Source organism: Pseudophryne corroboree, chromosome 1 (genome assembly GCF_028390025.1).
Source record: "Pseudophryne corroboree isolate aPseCor3 chromosome 1, aPseCor3.hap2, whole genome shotgun sequence".
NCBI classification, from domain to species: domain Eukaryota; kingdom Metazoa; phylum Chordata; class Amphibia; order Anura; family Myobatrachidae; genus Pseudophryne; species Pseudophryne corroboree.
Genome location: NC_086444.1, coordinates 396,459,386 through 396,479,239, shown reverse-complemented (window position 1 = coordinate 396,479,239; position 19,854 = coordinate 396,459,386).

The window sequence follows — 19,854 nt, the reverse complement described above, 5'->3', positions numbered from 1 at the left end:
ATTCTGAGCCTTTTCCTCGCACCCCCAATTGCGGGAGAATGTGAAGGAGGAGATGTTGACAGGTCGCGTTCCGCTTGACTTGACAATTTTCTCACCAGCAGGTCTTTCAACCCCAGCAGACTTGTGTCTGCCGGAAAGAGAGATCCAAGGTAGGCTTTAAATCTAGGATCGAGCACGGTGGCCAAAATGTAGTGCTCTGATTTCAACAGATTGACCACCCGTGAATCCTTGTTAAGCGAATTAAGGGCTCCATCCACAAGTCCCACATGCCTAGCGGAATCGCTCCGTGTTAGCTCCTCCTTCAATGTCTCCAGCTTCTTCTGCAAAATCCTGATGAGGGGAATGACCTGACTCAGGCTGGCAGTGTCTGAACTGACTTCACGTGTGGCAAGTTCAAAGGGCAGCAGAACCTTGCACAACGTTGAAATCATTCTCCACTGCGCTTGAGACAGGTGCATTCCACCTCCTATATCGTGCTCAATTGTATAGGCTTGAATGGCCTTTTGCTGCTCCTCCAACCTCTGAAGCATATAGAGGGTTGAATTCCACCTCGTTACCACTTCTCGCTTCAGATGATGGCAGGGCAGGTTCAGTTGTTTTTGGTGGTGCTCCAGTCTTCTGTACGTGGTGCCTGTACGCCGAAAGTGTCCCGCAATTCTTCTGGCCACCGACAGCATCTCTTGCACGCCCCTGTCGTTTTTTAAAAAATTCTGCACCACCAAATTCAAGGTATGTGCAAAACATGGGACGTGCTGGAATTTGCCCATATTTAATGCACACACAATATTGCTGGCGTTGTCCGATGCCACAAATCCACAGGAGAGTCCAATTGGGGTAAGCCATTCCGCGATGATCTTCCTCAGTTGCCGTAAGAGGTTTTCAGCTGTGTGCGTATTCTGGAAACCGGTGATACAAAGCGTAGCCTGCCTAGGAAAGAGTTGGCGTTTGCGAGATGCTGCTACTGGTGCCGCCGCTGCTGTTCTTGCGGCGGGAGTCCATACATCTACCCAGTGGGCTGTCACAGTCATATAGTCCTGACCCTGCCCTGCTCCACTTGTCCACATGTCCGTGGTTAAGTGGACATTGGGTACAGCTGCATTTTTTAGGACACTGGTGACTCTTTTTCTGAGGTCTGTGTACATTTTCGGTATCGCCTGCCTAGAGAAATGGAACCTAGATGGTATTTGGTACCGGGGACACAGTACCTCCAACAAGTCTCTAGTTGGCTCTGCAGTAATGATGGATACCGGAACCACGTTTCTCACGACCCAGGATGCCAAGGCCTCAGTTATCCGCTTTGCAGTAGGATGACTGCTGTGATATTTCATCTTCCTCGCAAAGGACTGTTGGACAGTCAATTGCTTGGTGGAAGTAGTAAAAGTGGTCTTACGACTTCCCCTCTGGGATGACCATCGACTCCCAGCAGCAACAACAGCAGCGCCAGCAGCAGTAGGCGTTACACGCAAGGATGCATCGGAGGAATCCCAGGCAGGAGAGGAATCGTCAGAATTGCCAGTGACATGGCCTGCAGGACTATTGGCATTCCTGGGGAAGGAGGAAATTGACACTGAGGGAGTTGGTGGGGTGGTTTGCGTGAGCTTGGTTACAAGAGGAAGGTATTTACTGGTCAGTGGACTGCTTCCGCTGTCACCCAAAGTTTTTGAACTTGTCACTGACTTATTATGAATGCGCTGCAGGTGACGTATAAGGGAGGATGTTCCGAGGTGGTTAACGTCCTTACCCCTACTTATTACAGCTTGACAAAGGCAACACACGGCTTGACACCTGTTGTCCGCATTTCTGGTGAAATACTTCCACACCGAAGAGCTGATTTTTTTGGTATTTTCACCAGGCATGTCAGTGGCCATATTCCTCCCACGGACAACAGGTGTCTCCCCGGGTGCCTGACTTAAACAAACCACCTCACCATCAGAATCCTCCTGGTCAATTTTCTCCCCAGCGCCAGCAACACCCATATCCTCCTCATCCTGGTGTACTTCAACACTGACATCTTCAATCTGACTATCAGGAACCGGACTGCGGGTGCTCCTTCCAGCACTTGCAGGGGGCGTGCAAATGGTGGAAGGTGCATGCTCTTCACGTCCAGTGTTGGGAAGGTCAGGCATCGCAACCGACACAATTGGAGTCGGACTCTCCTTGTGGATTTGGGATTTTGAAGAACGCACAGTTCTTTGCGGTGCTACTGCTTTTGCCAGCTTGAGTCTTTTCATTTTTCTAGCGAGAGGCTGAGTGCTTCCATCCTCATGTGAAGCTGAACCACTAGCCATGAACATAGGCCAGGGCCTCAGCCGTTCCTTGCCACTCCGTGTGGTAAATGGCATATTGGCAAGTTTACGCTTCTCCTCCGACAATTTTATTTTAGGTTATGGAGTCCTTTTTTTACTGATATTTGGTGTTTTGGATTTGACATGCTCTGTACTATGACATTGGGCATCGGCCTTGGCAGACGACGTTGCTGGCATTTCATCGTCTCGGACATGACTAGTGGCAGCAGCTTCAGCACGAGGTGGAAGTGGATCTTGATCTTTCCCTAATTTTGGAACCTCAACATTTTTGTTCTCCATATTTTAATAGGCACAACTAAAAGGCACCTCAGGTAAACAATGGAGATGGATGGATACTAGTATACTTATGGATGGACTGCCGAGTGCCGACACAGAGGTAGCTACAGCCGTGGACTAACGTACTGTGTCTGCAGCTAATATAGACTGGATGATAATGATATGAAATCAATATATATATGTATATATAATATCACTAGTACTGCAGCCGGACAGGTAGATATATATTTATTAGGTAATGATGACTGATGACGGACCTGCTGGACACTGTCAGCACAGCAGCACCGCAGACTGCTACAGTAAGCTACTATAGTAGTATGAATCAAGAAGAAAGAAAAAAAAAAAACCACGGGTAGGTGGTATACAATTATGGATGGACTGCCGAGTGCCGACACAGAGGTAGCTACAGCCGTGGACTAACGTACTGTGTCTGCTGCTAATATAGACTGGATGATAATGATATGAAATCAATATATATATGTATATATAATATCACTAGTACTGCAGCCGGACAGGTAGATATATATTTATTAGGTAATGATGACTGATGACGGACCTGCTGGACACTGTCAGCTCAGCAGCACCGCAGACTGCTACAGTAAGCTACTATAGTAGTATGTATCAAGAAGAAAGAAAAAAAAAACCACGGGTAGGTGGTATACAATTATGGATGGACTGCCGAGTGCCGACACAGAGGTAGCTACAGCCGTGGACTAACGTACTGTGTCTGCTGCTAATATAGACTGGATGATAATGATATGAAATCAATATATATATGTATATATAATATCACTAGTACTGCAGCCGGACAGGTAGATATATATTTATTAGGTAATGATGACTGATGACGGACCTGCTGGACACTGTCAGCTCAGCAGCACCGCAGACTGCTACAGTAAGCTACTATAGTAGTATGTATCAAGAAGAAAGAAAAAAAAAAACACGGGTAGGTGGTATACAATTATGGATGGACTGCCGAGTGCCGACACAGAGGTAGCTACAGCCGTGGACTAACGTACTGTGTCTGCTGCTAATATAGACTGGATGATAATGATATGAAATCAATATATATATGTATATATAATATCACTAGTACTGCAGCCGGACAGGTAGATATATATTTATTAGGTAATGATGACTGATGACGGACCTGCTGGACACTGTCAGCTCAGCAGCACCGCAGACTGCTACAGTAAGCTACTATAGTAGTATGTATCAAGAAGAAAGAAAAAAAAAAAACACGGGTAGGTGGTATACAATTATGGATGGACTGCCGAGTGCCGACACAGAGGTAGCTACAGCCGTGGACTAACGTACTGTGTCTGCTGCTAATATAGACTGGATGATAATGATATGAAATCAATATATATATGTATATATAATATCACTAGTACTGCAGCCGGACAGGTAGATATATATTTATTAGGTAATGATGACTGATGACGGACCTGCTGGACACTGTCAGCTCAGCAGCACCGCAGACTGCTACAGTAAGCTACTATAGTAGTATGTATCAAGAAGAAAGAAAAAAAAAAAAACCACGGGTAGGTGGTATACAATTATGGATGGACTGCCGAGTGCCGACACAGAGGTAGCTACAGCCGTGGACTAACGTACTGTGTCTGCTGCTAATATAGACTGGATGATAATGATATGAAATCAATATATATATGTATATATAATATCACTAGTACTGCAGCCGGACAGGTAGATATATATTTATTAGGTAATGATGACTGATGACGGACCTGCTGGACACTGTCAGCTCAGCAGCACCGCAGACTGCTACAGTAAGCTACTATAGTAGTATGTATCAAGAAGAAAGAAGAAAAAAAAACCACGGGTAGGTGGTATACAATTATGGATGGACTGCCGAGTGCCGACACAGAGGTAGCTACAGCCGTGGACTAACGTACTGTGTCTGCTGCTAATATAGACTGGATGATAATGATATGAAATCAATATATATATGTATATATAATATCACTAGTACTGCAGCCGGACAGGTATATATATTTATTATGTAATGACTGATGACGGACCTGCTGGACACTGTCAGCTCAGCAGCACCGCAGACTGCTACAGTAAGCTACTATAGTAGTATGTATAAAGAAGAAAGAAAAAAAAAAAAACACGGTTAGGTGGTATACAATTATAATATTATATATATATTAATTATATACAATTATATTTATATATATATTAATTAAACTGGTGGTGATTATTAAACTGGTGGTCAGGTCACTGGTCACACTATCAGCAACTTGCAAGTAGTACTCCTAAGCATACAATCACAATATATATTATACTGGTGTGGCACTCTGGCAGCAAAAGTGTGCACTGTACGTTATATGTAGTATGTACTCCTGAGTCCTGAGTCCTGCTCTCAGACTCTAACTGCTCCCCACTGTCAGTGTCTCCCCCACAAGTCAGATAATACAATACAGTCACACTATCTATCACTTCACTTCAGCAAGTACTAGTAGTAGTAGTACTCCTCCTAATGCTCCCCAAAATTACTACCGTGTCTCTGTGTCTCTCTCTAGTGAGACTGTCTCACTCTCTTCTCGAATCTCTATAAACGGAGAGGACGCCAGCCACGTCCTCTCCCTATGAATCTCAATGCACGTGTGAAAAATGGCGGCGACGCGCGGCTCCTTATATAGAATCCGAGCCTCGCGAGAATCCGACAGCGTGATGATGACGTTCGGGCGCGCTCGGGTTAACCGAGCAAGGCGGGAGGATCCGAGCCTGCTCGGCCCCGTGTAAAAAACCCTGAAGTTCGGGCGGGTTCGGATTCCGAGGAACCGAACCCGCTCATCTCTACTGAATACATCTCCCCCTAAGGATCAAATAGGGCTGAGGTTACCTAAAGGTTAAAAGAGGGGCAGACTAAATGGGCCAAGTGGTTCTTATCTGCCGTCAAATTCTGTTTCTATATTAAGCAACATGTATGACAGCTTTCAAGTCTACAGAAATGCAAAATTTGATTTTATGATGGATCAAGAGAAAACAAATAGTTCACCCATATTAACAGCAATGTAAAATACATCAGACTATGGAGGTTACTCAAGTGGCATCGCTAAGCGATCTGTACCGTCCGGCACATGCTGGCCACCAAATGCATTTGGGTTGCAGTGGGTGCGAACGCCTCTGCCTGATTGACAGGCAGAGGCGTTCATGGGGCAGGCGACGGAGCGGCAACGAAGTGTTGCGGTGGCGGCACAAGGAAAACAGGGGTGGGGTAGTGGCGGTTTAAGGGCGACTGCCTGACATCACACGCAGCCGATCCAATCTAAAAAATGGCGGCGGACCTCCTGCATATGCAGCCCAGCTGCTTCTGCAGGGGGTCGTCAACAGTTTCTGCAACCCCAATTAAATTGCTGTCACAGCCACTGGGCAGGACATTCTGCATGCGAAAGAACGGATTGCAGATTCTGCTTTTTAGCAGAATCTGCAATCCGTACTGAATAACCCCCTATGACTGCATTACTGTATATAGCACATTCAGATGGATTTGTAATTCAGTGAGTGGAATGGACTTCAGAATTATTTAGTTTAATCAAGTTATACGAGACCAGACACAAGCACAACAAATCAAGTATGCACCGCATTCAATTGGTTAGAAAATGCATTAGCACAGCATGTACCTGTTGCAATCATTAGTTTAACATCCACAAGTCAATCTGGCATAGTGTGTGGACAAGAGAAGGGCACAGGAGAGAAACGTCCAGAGAGACTTAGCAGGAGGGTAGACCAGGGAAAAAAGGGCAAACATACAGTAATAGTTTGAAATTAATATGTTTTCAAATGTTGCTAGGTAAACGTGTTGTTTCACAAACATCTTTTTTTGTCTGAAAGATGTAACATTATTCACCAATACACTTTCAAAATTACTGTTTAACAAAACTAAAAACTACTTATTTATTATAAGTATTACTTACACTTGCATGCTGTTTAAAAACATTGGGTAAAGGTACTTTTTTACTTAAAAAAGGAAGTTTAACTAAACACTTGTGTATGTGAAATATCTTTGTGTGAGTGTTTGTCTGACCTTCCTTCCTCCCTCCGCATTCACCATATAAGATGACGGAGATCCCTCTGTATTCACCCTATAAGATGATGGAATAGTGACCCTAGGCTCATTGCTATATCATATCTCCCAACTTTGAAGTATGAAGACTCGGGACTCCCGAAGGGGTGGCATGACCTCACCTAAAGGGGGCGTGGCTTTGTGGGAATGCCGTGGCCGCCTGCCACGCCCCCTTTTCCATCACAGAAGGGGACATGACCAGCGCTCTGTGAGCTGCTGTTATGCCCCCTCTTCCTCTGTCTCCTGTGAATAGACACTGTGCGCATGCACACAGCATCTATTCACCGCTGCTCTATAGCAAAGCAGCAATGACAGGAGCCTCCCAACTGTCCCCAGGTGGGACAGTCCCAAAAAAATGGGACTGTCCCGCGAAAATTGTGACAGTTGGGAGGTATGCTACATGCTGTTATAGCACCTTGGTCCATCCTATCTTGTATTAGGGATATATTATGCAGCATACAATATTACCAACTTTTCGGTTGGTTAGATGAGCACCCGACTGGATTTGTCTAGACACCTGAACCTGCTCTTCAACAGGCCAAAGCCATGTTCGTCACACTCCAGGTTATATTTGTGTTGTGCAGAAGTCTGTGTATTATTAATAATTGCATGATTGAGAAATGAACAAACATATTGACTTAAAATATATATGTATGAGGCGGTACCCGAAAGAAAGAGGAATCATGTTCTAAAGTGCTTGAAGTACAGGCTTCCGCCGTTAGGTGAATGTTTGCGGAACCCTTCTGAGCCAGTATCCCTGCTGACGTTGCTGGAAAGGTAGCCTTTGACTGCAGTGATTTTTTTTTCCAACAAATTATTCACTCTTTCGCCTATTTTTTGACAAGTCAAATGTGAAAACAATGCTCATTTATTTCTTTGATGTGAGAGGGATTGTGCACTCAGAACTTGTATCCCAGAGTGAAACTGTCAACCAAAGTTTTTATTTGGAAGTTTTGAAAAGATTGAGTCATGATTTAGGGAAAATGCTTCCCGATTTGTGGCAAAGAGGTGACTGGTTCTTCCATCATGACAACGCACCTGCCCACACAGTGCTGAGTGTAAAGCAATTTTTTACCAAAAACAACAACACTTTTGCCTCATCCTCGGTATTCATATTCACCCAATCTCGCCAAGTGCAACTTATTTTTTATTTCCTCTGATAAAAGAGACTTTAAAGGAAAATGTTTTGCTGATATTGAAGAGGTGAAAAAAAAAATGGCAAAAGTACTAAAAGGCATCAACGAAGATGAGCTTACAAAATGGAGCAGTAGAAAAAATGTTTGGACAAATGCAGTGGAGAGTTTGAGGGTGACTGAAGTTTCAAAATGTACAAATAAATAATTTTTGAAAAATTATGAATACCTGTTTAGTTTGGGTGCCCCCTCATATATGGCATAAGATACATTCTGAACAAACACCACACAAAAGGCATCCTAAAAGTGAAATGTTTACAATATTCCTAGCAGCGAGCCTGTTGATTTTTTCCATTTTCAAAACTATCATACAGGGCTACTGTCGAAGGAAAAGACATCATGGCAGGACCCAGGGAAACTTGTCACACGCTCATTAATTTGAGGTTTGTATCACTGACCACTACAGAATCACAATCGGTTTATTGCCAAGTATATCAATACATAAAACACATGGAATTTGTTTCAATAACCACAGCTCTCAGACAAAATACAACACATGACATAACATAGAGAAGAGAAGCATGACGGATACTTGAGTACATGTTATGTGTATGAACATGAAATGGACTAGGCAATTGTCGAATTAACCAAGATGGTTGCTTGGGCAAAGAAACTTCCTGTGTCTAGCAGTTCTCACCAGCCACAAGCTGCAGAGCCAAACCACACTATTATCGAGGTGCAGAGAACAGATTGAATAATTGCAGATTAAAAGAGGATCAGAAGTTCCTGTGGCAGTTTGGCGTAAGAAGTACAACCTATGCTGGGCTTTTCCCACAATGCCATTAATGTCAGACTTCCACCTCAGATCCTTGGCAATCGTAGAGACTAAAAATCCAAAGGATTCTACCACCTTTACCGCATTGTCCACAATTGTTAGTGGGGAGAGTGTAGGGTAGTGTTTCCTGAAATCCCTGCAATACACATTGAGGGAGTGATAATGCTGGAGGTTCAAATCTACCTCTGGCCTCTCAGGGAGTGTGGTGCTCCAAGGGAATGCTGTAGGAGTGTATAGGTGTGTCCAGAGGCGGAACTACCGCCAGTGCAACCAGTGCGTTGCACTGGGGCCCGCGTCTGTCCAGGGGCCCAAAGCATGTAATGAGTCAAACTGACTCATTACATGCCGCTGTGCGCTGCGGGCAACCGCTGCCCGCAGCGCATAGCCGCCGAAGAGAGGAGAGGAGCAGCGGTACGGGGGAAGGAGGAGGAGGGAGGTGGAGGAGGGAGCCTCAGCAGCGCTTTGTTACTGGTTGAGGCGCTGCTGCTGCTGCCCCTCTGCTTCACTATAGGCTGTCTTCCGAGAACAGCCTACAGTGAAGCAGAGAGGTAGCAGCAGCAGCGCCTCTACCAATAACACAGCGCTGCTGCGGCTCCCTCCTCCACCTCCCTCCTTCTCTCCTGCCCGGGAATCGTCTGACGCTGCACCGAGGAGCCTGAGCCAGCGGAGAGGGTAAGTATAATTCTTCTTTCTTTCTTTCTTTCTTTCTTTCTTTCTTTCTTTCTTTCTTTCTTTCTTTCTTTCTTTCTTCAAAAAAGGGGGACTGTCTGCCACAATGTGTAAAAAGGGGAAATCTGCCTGCCGTAGTGTGTAAAAAGGGGGAATCTGCCTGCCGTAGTGTGTAAAAAGGGGGAATCTGCCTGCCGCAATGTGTAAAAAGGGGGAATCTGCCTGCCACAATGTGTATAAAGGGGGAATCTGCCTGCCGCAATGTGTAAAAATGGGGAATCTGCCTGCCGCAATGTGTAAAAAGGGGGAATCTGCCTGCCGCAATGTGTAAAAAGGGGGATGCTGTCTGTCGTAATGTGGAACAAGGGCACGCTGTCTGCCGTAATGTGTAACAAGGGCATGCTGTCTGCCGTAATGTGTAACAAGGGCACGCTGTCTGCCGTAATGTGTAACAAAGGCACGCTGTCTGCCGTAATGTGTAACAAGGGCACGCTGTCTGCCGTAATGTGTAAAAAGGGGACGCTGTCTGCCATTATGTGTAACAAGGGCACGCTGTCTGCCGTAATGTGTAACAAGGGCACGCTGTCTGCCGTAATGTGTAACAAGGACACGCTGTCTGTCGTAATGTGTAATAAGGGCACGCAGTCTGCCGTTATGTGTAAAAAGTGTACGCTGTCTGCCGCTATGTTTAACAAGGGCACGCTGTCTGCCGTTATGTGAAAAAAGTGTACGCTGTCTGCCGCTATGTGTAACAAGGGCACGCTGTCTGCCGTTATGTGTAAAAAGGGCACACTGTCTGCCGTTATTTGTAAAAAATGTACGCTGTCTGCCGCTATGTGTAACAAGGGCACGCTGTCTGCCGTTATGTGTAAAAAGTGCACACTGTCTGCCGTTATGTGTAAAAAGGGCACGCTGTCTGCTGCTATGTGTAAAAAGGGTACGCTGTCTGCCGTTATGTGTAAAAAAGGGGGACGCTGTCTGCTGTAATGTGTAAAAAGGGGATGCTGTCTGCTGTAATGTGTAAAAAGAGGAATCTGTCCGCCGTAAGGTGTAAAAGGGTCTCTACCTGGTGTAGTGGTGCTACTGTGCGGCGTAATTTGAATAATGGAGACTACTGTGCACCGTTTTATGAATTGGTATTATTTTGTGGCCACACCCCTTCCCCACGAAGCCATGCCACTATGTATTTTTGCGCGCGCCTACGGCACGCACTGCCCCTGATTTGCATGCAGTGGTGGGGCGCCAATGCCGTTTCTTGCACACAGTGCTAAAAAGTCTAGTTACGGCACTGTTGCTAGGTATCCTCTTCCCTGAGCAGGTCCCCCTCACCAGATCCTCTGCAGGGGTGAGGGGGTGGACTTGGATGGGATGGGGGGGCCCAAGCCGTTTTGTCGCACATGGGCCCACCGCTCGCTATTTCCGCCACTGGGTGTGTCCTTACTCAGCTGTGCTCACAGCATTTCTCATACATATTCAATAGATTGGCACCAGATCTTGTGCGAGTGTACAGTATTTTTGCACTGCCATCACTACGTAACATGGCACTTTCAATGTATAAAAATAAACAACAGATTTTTTAAAAAGCAGCAGAATATTTGCTGCATTGTTAGTCTGATGGATAGACAGCAATGTTGATTAGTCTTCACGCTCTTTGCTACTTTTTCACTAATAGTAAATTACTTTTTCTACTAATATTATGCTACTTTTTGACTAATATTTATGCTACATTTTTGCTAATGTTATATGAAATTTGCTAAAGTGCAATTTTATTGCATATTTAAATAATAAACAGTTTTGAGAGAACTTGCACATTATAAATAGAGATGAGCGCCTGAAATTTTTCGGGTTTTGTGTTTTGGTTTCGGGTTCGGTTCCGCGGCCGTGTTTTGGGTTCGAACGCGTTTTGGCAAAACCTCACCGAATTTTTTTTGTCGGATTCGGGTGTGTTTTGGATTCGGGTGTTTTTTTCAAAAAACACTAAAAAACAGCTTAAATCATAGAATTTGGGGGTCATTTTGATCCCAAAGTATTATTAACCTCAAAAACCATAATTTACACTCATTTTCAGTCTATTCTGAATACCTCACACCTCACAATATTATTTTTAGTCCTAAAATTTGCACCGAGGTCGCTGTGTGAGTAAGATAAGCGACCCTAGTGGCCGACACAAACACCGGGCCCATCTAGGAGTGGCACTGCAGTGTCACGCAGGATGTCCCTTCCAAAAAACCCTCCCCAAACAGCACATGACGCAAAGAAAAAAAGAGGCGCAATGAGGTAGCTGTGTGAGTAAGATTAGCGACCCTAGTGGCTGACACAAACACCGGGCCCATCTAGGAGTGGCACTGCAGTGTCACGCAGGATGGCCCTTCCAAAAAACCCTCCCCAAACAGCACATGACGCAAAGAAAAAAAGAGGCGCAATGAGGTAGCTGTGTGAGTAAGATTAGCGACCCTAGTGGCCGACACAAACACCGGGCCCATCTAGGAGTGGCACTGCAGTGTCACGCAGGATGTCCCTTCCAAAAAACCCTCCCCAAACAGCACATGACGCAAAGAAAAAAAGAGGCGCAATGAGGTAGCTGTGTGAGTAAGATTAGCGACCCTAGTGGCCGACACAAACACCGGGCCCATCTAGGAGTGGCACTGCAGTGTCACGCAGGATGTCCCTTCCAAAAAACCCTCCCCAATCAGCACATGATGCAAAGAAAAAGAAAAGAAAAAAGAGGTGCAAGATGGAATTGTCCTTGGGCCCTCCCACCCACCCTTATGTTGTATAAACAAAACAGGACATGCACACTTTAACCAACCCATCATTTCAGTGACAGGGTCTGCCACACGACTGTGACTGATATGACGGGTTGGTTTGGACCCCCCCCAAAAAAGAAGCAATTAATCTCTCCTTGCACAAACTGGCTCTACAGAGGCAAGATGTCCACCTCATCTTCACCCTCCGATATATCACCGTGTACATCCCCCTCCTCACAGATTATCAATTCGTCCCCACTGGAATCCACCATCTCAGCTCCCTGTGTACTTTGTGGAGGCAATTGCTGCTGGTCAATGTCTCCGCGGAGGAATTGATTATAATTCATTTTAATGAACATCATCTTCTCCACATTTTCTGGATGTAACCTCGTACGCCGATTGCTGACAAGGTGAGCGGCGGCACTAAACACTCTTTCGGAGTACACACTTGTGGGAGGGCAACTTAGGTAGAATAAAGCAAGTTTGTGCAAGGGCCTCCAAATTGCCTCTTTTTCCTGCCAGTATAAGTACGGACTGTGTGACGTGCCTACTTGGATGCGGTCACTCATATAATCCTCCACCATTCTATCAATGTTGAGAGAATCATATGCAGTGACAGTAGACGACATGTCCGTAATCGTTGTCAGGTCCTTCAGTCCGGACCAGATGTCAGCATCAGCAGTCGCTCCAGACTGCCCTGCATCACCGCCAGCGGGTGGGCTCGGAATTCTGAGCCTTTTCCTCGCACCCCCAGTTGCGGGAGAATGTGAAGGAGGAGATGTTGACAGGTCGCGTTCCGCTTGACTTGACAATTTTGTCACCAGCAGGTCTTTCAACCCCAGCAGACCTGTGTCTGCCGGAAAGAGAGATCCAAGGTAGGCTTTAAATCTAGGATCGAGCACGGTGGCCAAAATGTAGTGCTCTGATTTCAACAGATTGACCACCCGTGAATCCTTGTTAAGCGAATTAAGGGCTGCATCCACAAGTCCCACATGCCTAGCGGAATCGCTCCCTTTTAGCTCCTTCTTCAATGCCTCCAGCTTCTTCTGCAAAAGCCTGATGAGGGGAATGACCTGACTCAGGCTGGCAGTGTCTGAACTGACTTCACGTGTGGCAAGTTCAAAGGGCATCAGAACCTTGCACAACGTTGAAATCATTCTCCACTGCACTTGAGACAGGTGCATTCCACCTCCTATATCGTGCTCAATTGTATAGGCTTGAATGGCCTTTTGCTGCTCCTCCAACCTCTGAAGCATATAGAGGGTTGAATTCCACCTCGTTACCACTTCTTGCTTCAGATGATGGCAGGGCAGGTTCAGTAGTTTTTGGTGGTGCTCCAGTCTTCTGTACGTGGTGCCTGTACGCCGAAAGTGTCCCGCAATTTTTCTGGCCACCGACAGCATCTCTTGCACGCCCCTGTCGTTTTTTAAAAAATTCTGCACCACCAAATTCAAGGTATGTGCAAAACATGGGACGTGCTGGAATTTGCCCATATTTAATGCACACACAATATTGCTGGCGTTGTCCGATGCCACAAATCCACAGGAGAGTCCAATTGGGGTAAGCCATTCCGCGATGATCTTCCTCAGTTGCCGTAAGAGGTTTTCAGCTGTGTGCGTATTCTGGAAAGCGGTGATACAAAGCGTAGCCTGCCTAGGAAAGAGTTGGCGTTTGCGAGATGCTGCTACTGGTGCCGCCGCTGCTGTTCTTGCGGCGGGAGTCCATACATCTACCCAGTGGGCTGTCACAGTCATATAGTCCTGACCCTGCCCTGCTCCACTTGTCCACATGTCCGTGGTTAAGTGGACATTGGGTACAACTGCATTTTTTAGGACACTGGTGAGTCTTTTTCTGACGTCCGTGTACATTCTCGGTATCGCCTGCCTAGAGAAGTGGAACCTAGATGGTATTTGGTAACGGGGGCACACTGCCTCAATAAATTGTCTAGTTCCCTGTGAACTAACGGCGGATACCGGACGCACGTCTAACACCAACATAGTTGTCAAGGACTCAGTTATCCGCTTTGCAGTAGGATGACTGCTGTGATATTTCATCTTCCTCGCAAAGGACTGTTGAACAGTCAATTGCTTACTGGAAGTAGTACAAGTGGGCTTACGACTTCCCCTCTGGGATGACCATCGACTCCCAGCGGCAACAACAGCAGCGCCAGCAGCAGTAGGCGTTACACGCAAGGATGCATCGGAGGAATCCCAGGCAGGAGAGGACTCGTCAGAATTGCCAGTGACATGGCCTGCAGGACTATTGGCATTCCTGGGGAAGGAGGAAATTGACACTGAGGGAGTTGGTGGGGTGGTTTGCGTGAGCTTGGTTACAAGAGGAAGGGATTTAGTGGTCAGTGGACTGCTTCCGCTGTCACCCAAAGTTTTTGAACTTGTCACTGACTTATTATGAATGCGCTGCAGGTGACGTATAAGGGAGGATGTTCCGAGGTGGTTAACGTCCTTACCCCTACTTATTACAGCTTGACAAAGGGAACACACGGCTTGACACCTGTTGTCCGCATTTCTGGTGAAATACCTCCACACCGAAGAGCTGATTTTTTTGGTATTTTCACCTGGCATGTCAACGGCCATATTCCTCCCACGGACAACAGGTGTCTCCCCGGGTGCCTGACTTAAACAAACCACCTCACCATCAGAATCCTCCTGGTCAATTTCCTCCCCAGCGCCAGCAACACCCATATCCTCCTCATCCTGGTGTACTTCAACACTGACATCTTCAATCTGACTATCAGGAACTGGACTGCGGGTGCTCCTTCCAGCACTTGCAGGGGGCGTGCAAATGGTGGAAGGCGCATGCTCTTCACGTCCAGTGTTGGGAAGGTCAGGCATCGCAACCGACACAATTGGACTCTCCTTGTGGATTTGGGATTTCGAAGAATGCACAGTTCTTTGCTGTGCTGCTTTTGCCAGCTTGAGTCTTTTCATTTTTCTAGCGAGAGGCTGAGTGCTTCCATCCTCATGTGAAGCTGAACCACTAGCCATGAACATAGGCCAGGGCCTCAGCCGTTCCTTGCCACTCCGTGTGGTAAATGGCATATTGGCAAGTTTACGCTTCTCCTCCGACAATTTTATTTTAGGTTTTGGAGTCCTTTTTTTACTGATATTTGGTGTTTTGGATTTGACATGCTCTGTACTATGACATTGGGCATCGGCCTTGGCAGACGACGTTGCTGGCATTTCATCGTCTCGGCCATGACTAGTGGCAGCAGCTTCAGCACGAGGTGGAAGTGGATCTTGATCTTTCCCTAATTTTGGAACCTCAACATTTTTGTTCTCCATATTTTAATAGGCACAACTAAAAGGCACCTCAGGTAAACAATGGAGATGGATGGATTGGATACTAGTATACAATTATGGACGGGCTGCCGAGTGCCGACACAGAGGTAGCCACAGCCGTGAACTACCGCACTGTACTGTGTCTGCTGCTAATATATAGACTGGTTGATAAAGAGATAGTATACTCGTAACTAGTATGTATGTATAAAGAAAGAAAAAAAAACCACGGTTAGGTGGTATATACAATTATGGACGGGCTGCCGAGTGCCGACACAGAGGTAGCCACAGCCGTGAACTACCGCACTGTACTGTGTCTGCTGCTAATATATAGACTGGTTGATAAAGAGATAGTATACTCGTAACTAGTATGTATGTATAAAGAAAGAAAAAAAAACCACGGTTAGGTGGTATATACAATTATGGACGGGCTGCCGAGTGCCGACACAGAGGTAGCCACAGCCGTGAACTACCGCACTGTACTGTGTCTGCTGCTAATATATAGACTGGTTGATAAAGAGATAGTATACTCGTAACTAGTATGTATGTATAAAGAAAGAAAAAAAAACCACGGTTAGGTGGTATATACAATTATGGACGGGCTGCCGAGTGCCGACACAGAGGTAGCCACAGCCGTGAACTACCGCACTGTACTGTGTCTGCTGCTAATATATAGACTGGTTGATAAAGAGATAGTATACTCGTAACTAGTATGTATGTATAAAGAAAGAAAAAAAAACCACGGTTAGGTGGTATATACAATTATGGACGGGCTGCCGAGTGCCGACACAGAGGTAGCCACAGCCGTGAACTACCGCACTGTACTGTGTCTGCTGCTAATATAGACTGGTTGATAAAGAGATAGTATACTCGTAACTAGTATGTATGTATAAAGAAAGAAAAAAAAACCACGGTTAGGTGGTATATACAATTATGGACGGGCTGCCGAGTGCCGACACAGAGGTAGCCACAGCCGTGAACTACCGCACTGTACTGTGTCTGCTGCTAATATATAGACTGGTTGATAAAGAGATAGTATACTCGTAACTAGTATGTATGTATAAAGAAAGAAAAAAAAACCACGGTTAGGTGGTATATACAATTATGGACGGGCTGCCGAGTGCCGACACAGAGGTAGCCACAGCCGTGAACTACCGCACTGTACTGTGTCTGCTGCTAATATAGACTGGTTGATAAAGAGATAGTATACTCGTAACTAGTATGTATGTATAAAGAAAGAAAAAAAAAACACGGTTAGGTGGTATATACAATTATGGACGGGCTGCCGAGTGCCGACACAGAGGTAGCCACAGCCGTGAACTACCGCACTGTACTGTGTCTGCTGCTAATATAGACTGGTTGATAAAGAGATAGTATACTACTAATATTATATATACTGGTGGTCAGGTCACTGGTCACTAGTCACACTGGCAGTGGCACTCCTGCAGCAAAAGTGTGCACTGTTTAATTTTAATATAATATTATGTACTCCTGGCTCCTGCTATAACCTATAACTGGCACTGCAGTAGTGCTCCCCAGTCTCCCCCACAATTATAAGCTGTGTGAGCTGAGCAGTCAGACAGATATATAATATATATAGATGATGCAGCACACTGGCCTGAGCCTGAGCAGTGCACACAGATATGGTATGTGACTGACTGAGTCACTGTGTGTATCGCTTTTTTCAGGCAGAGAACGGATATATTAAATAAACTGCACTGTGTGTCTGGTGGTCACTCACTATATAATATATTATGTACTCCTGGCTCCTGCTATAACCTATAACTGGCACTGCAGTAGTGCTCCCCAGTCTCCCCCACAATTATAAGCTGTGTGAGCTGAGCAGTCAGACAGATATATATAATATTATATATAGATAATAGATGATGCAGCACACTGGCCTGAGCCTGAGCAGTGCACACAGATATGGTATGTGACTGAGTCACTGTGTGCTGTGTATCGCTTTTTTCAGGCAGAGAACGGATTATAAAGTAAACTGCACTGTCCTCACTAGTAAACTCTCTCCACTCAGTCTCTACACTTCTACAGTAACAGTACTCCTCCTAGTCAGCTCCAGTAAATCTCTCTCAGTCTCTTATAATCTAAATGGAGAGGACGCCAGCCACGTCCTCTCCCTATCAATCTCAATGCACGTGTGAAAATGGCGGCGACGCGCGGCTCCTTATATAGAATCCGAGTCTCGCGATAGAATCCGAGCCTCGCGAGAATCCGACAGCGTCATGATGACGTTCGGGCGCGCTCGGGTTAACCGAGCAAGGCGGGAAGATCCGAGTCGCTCGGACCCGTGAAAAAAAACATGAAGTTCTGGCGGGTTCGGATTCAGAGAAACCGAACCCGCTCATCTCTAATTATAAATGGCCTATAACATGGCACATGGATGTATCCATTGGGGTGGCTTGAGTCGGGGGTCGTTAGCACAATTTTAGCAAAACTTAATAAGGACACATCTGGAGTCTAGTGTGCCCAAGATGTTTGGCATCCCGGAGATCCTGGCTGCTTTTAGCTCTTGCCACTGTGATTCATGACTAGGGAAGGAGATGTATATGCAACAATTTTTTGAGGGCATTTAACAATTATCTTAATTGCCTAGTTGCTTGTGTGCTCCCTAACACTCCTGAGATCACAGACACAGACTGAAAGGAGTCTTCGGCTATAAAGTGAACGGCACTCACTAATTTCTGCAGCCCAGACATCACATACTGTAATTGCTCCCTGCCATAGAATCTACATAATCGCACACCTGTCAATAGAAATCCAGGAGGTTGGTACAGTTCAGTCACGCCTGAGTATTGTATTTGGCTTGGATAGGTGTATGTGGGTGTAGCTAGCTTAGAAGGAGTGTGAGTGAAGCGAGGAGGCATTAACCAGGCTTTGCACATGAAACTTGAAATTAGACAGATACTCCAAAGGTAAATGAAACATGAGCAATACGTTATTACAATTGATGCTGTAGACCACTGCTGATTTAGAAATAAGAAGAAAATACAACTTGAAATCTTAGCCGGGATGGATCCAGAATGATGACATTGGAAAAGTCCTTCAAAGATGCAAATGTGCTTGTAAATTATTACCAGTTATTTATATAGCGCATACATATTTCGCACTGCTTTACAGAGAATATTTTTGTCCCTGCCCCAGTGGAGCTTACAATCTATATTCCTTATCACATGTACACACAGACACATTCACGCTAGGGTTAATTTTGTTGGGAGCCAATTAACCTACCAGTATATTTTTGGATTGTGGGAGGAAACCGGAGTACCCGGAGGAAAGCCACACAAGTACGGGGAGAATATACAAACTCCACACAGTTAGGGCCAAGGTGGGAATCGAACCCATGACCTCAGTGCTGTGAGGCAGTAATGCTAACCATTACACCATCCGTACTGCCCCATAATAAATGAAGACCGTAAGGAAACCGGAATGGACTGAAGTGCTGACCGGTCTGGGTTCGGAATGATGACAATCAAGAAATCCTTAATAGATGCAAATTTAGTAAATGCAAACCAGAACCAGGACATACTAACGTTCTGACTGGGCTGGGTCTGGAATGATGACACTGAAGAAGTCCTTGAAAGATGCAGGTATAATAGCAGATACAATTGGTTTCTTTAAAATCACCATATTGGAACCGGATCAAAGCAAACACTGAATGTGTAAGAGCTCAGCACAGAGCTGTTACTTACTTGCTTCTTGAGAAAGCCACCCTTCAGTGTGTAGAAATCGGTTGAAGAGACAGGATTTCTTGTTTGTTTTCCACCATTTGGTTACCATCATTTTGCCAGACACACTGTGCCAGCTGCTTATTATTTCCAGCTATTTATAACCAGCACCAAGTCCGGGATCATATATTGCCAACGCTCACCAGCATCTGATGTGTAGAACCACAAGGAGTGCACCAGCGGCTGCGAGCAGATCATTGTACGAACATTCACCATCTTGTTGTCAGTGAAGGGATTTCGGAGCCAGTCGGGGCCGCCACATATCTACAGTGGACGTGCCTGATCTCTCCCCCACTTACGACCCGTGCGAACGGGTCAGAACTGCGCGTGCGCAGCGCACACATTGTGCACGCGCGTCGTTGCTCGGCGACAGACGTTGCCAGGTAACGGAGCACCTGGAGATAAAATAGTTTTTATTGTGTTATTTTAATAAACTGTTTTATATTTCACATTCGTGTTGTTAGAATCTAAAGTTCCCTTTGCGCCATTGGGGTTTTTCTTTTGTATTTCCATATTTTGAGGAAGGCACCCTCATAATTTGACGGCAATAGGCAACTTGTTGTACTGACTGCCTTATATCAGCAGAAAATCACCTTTATACCCAATGGTGCTCAGAGATTAGATGCTGCGATCAGATGGCTAGAAAGGGGCTCCAGGATTGGATAATGGAAGAACAGCTGACAGAATACAAGATGGCAGTGCCCAGGTCCGGTTTTGGAGGGAACTCTGGATTAGGCCCAAACACCAGGAAACAGA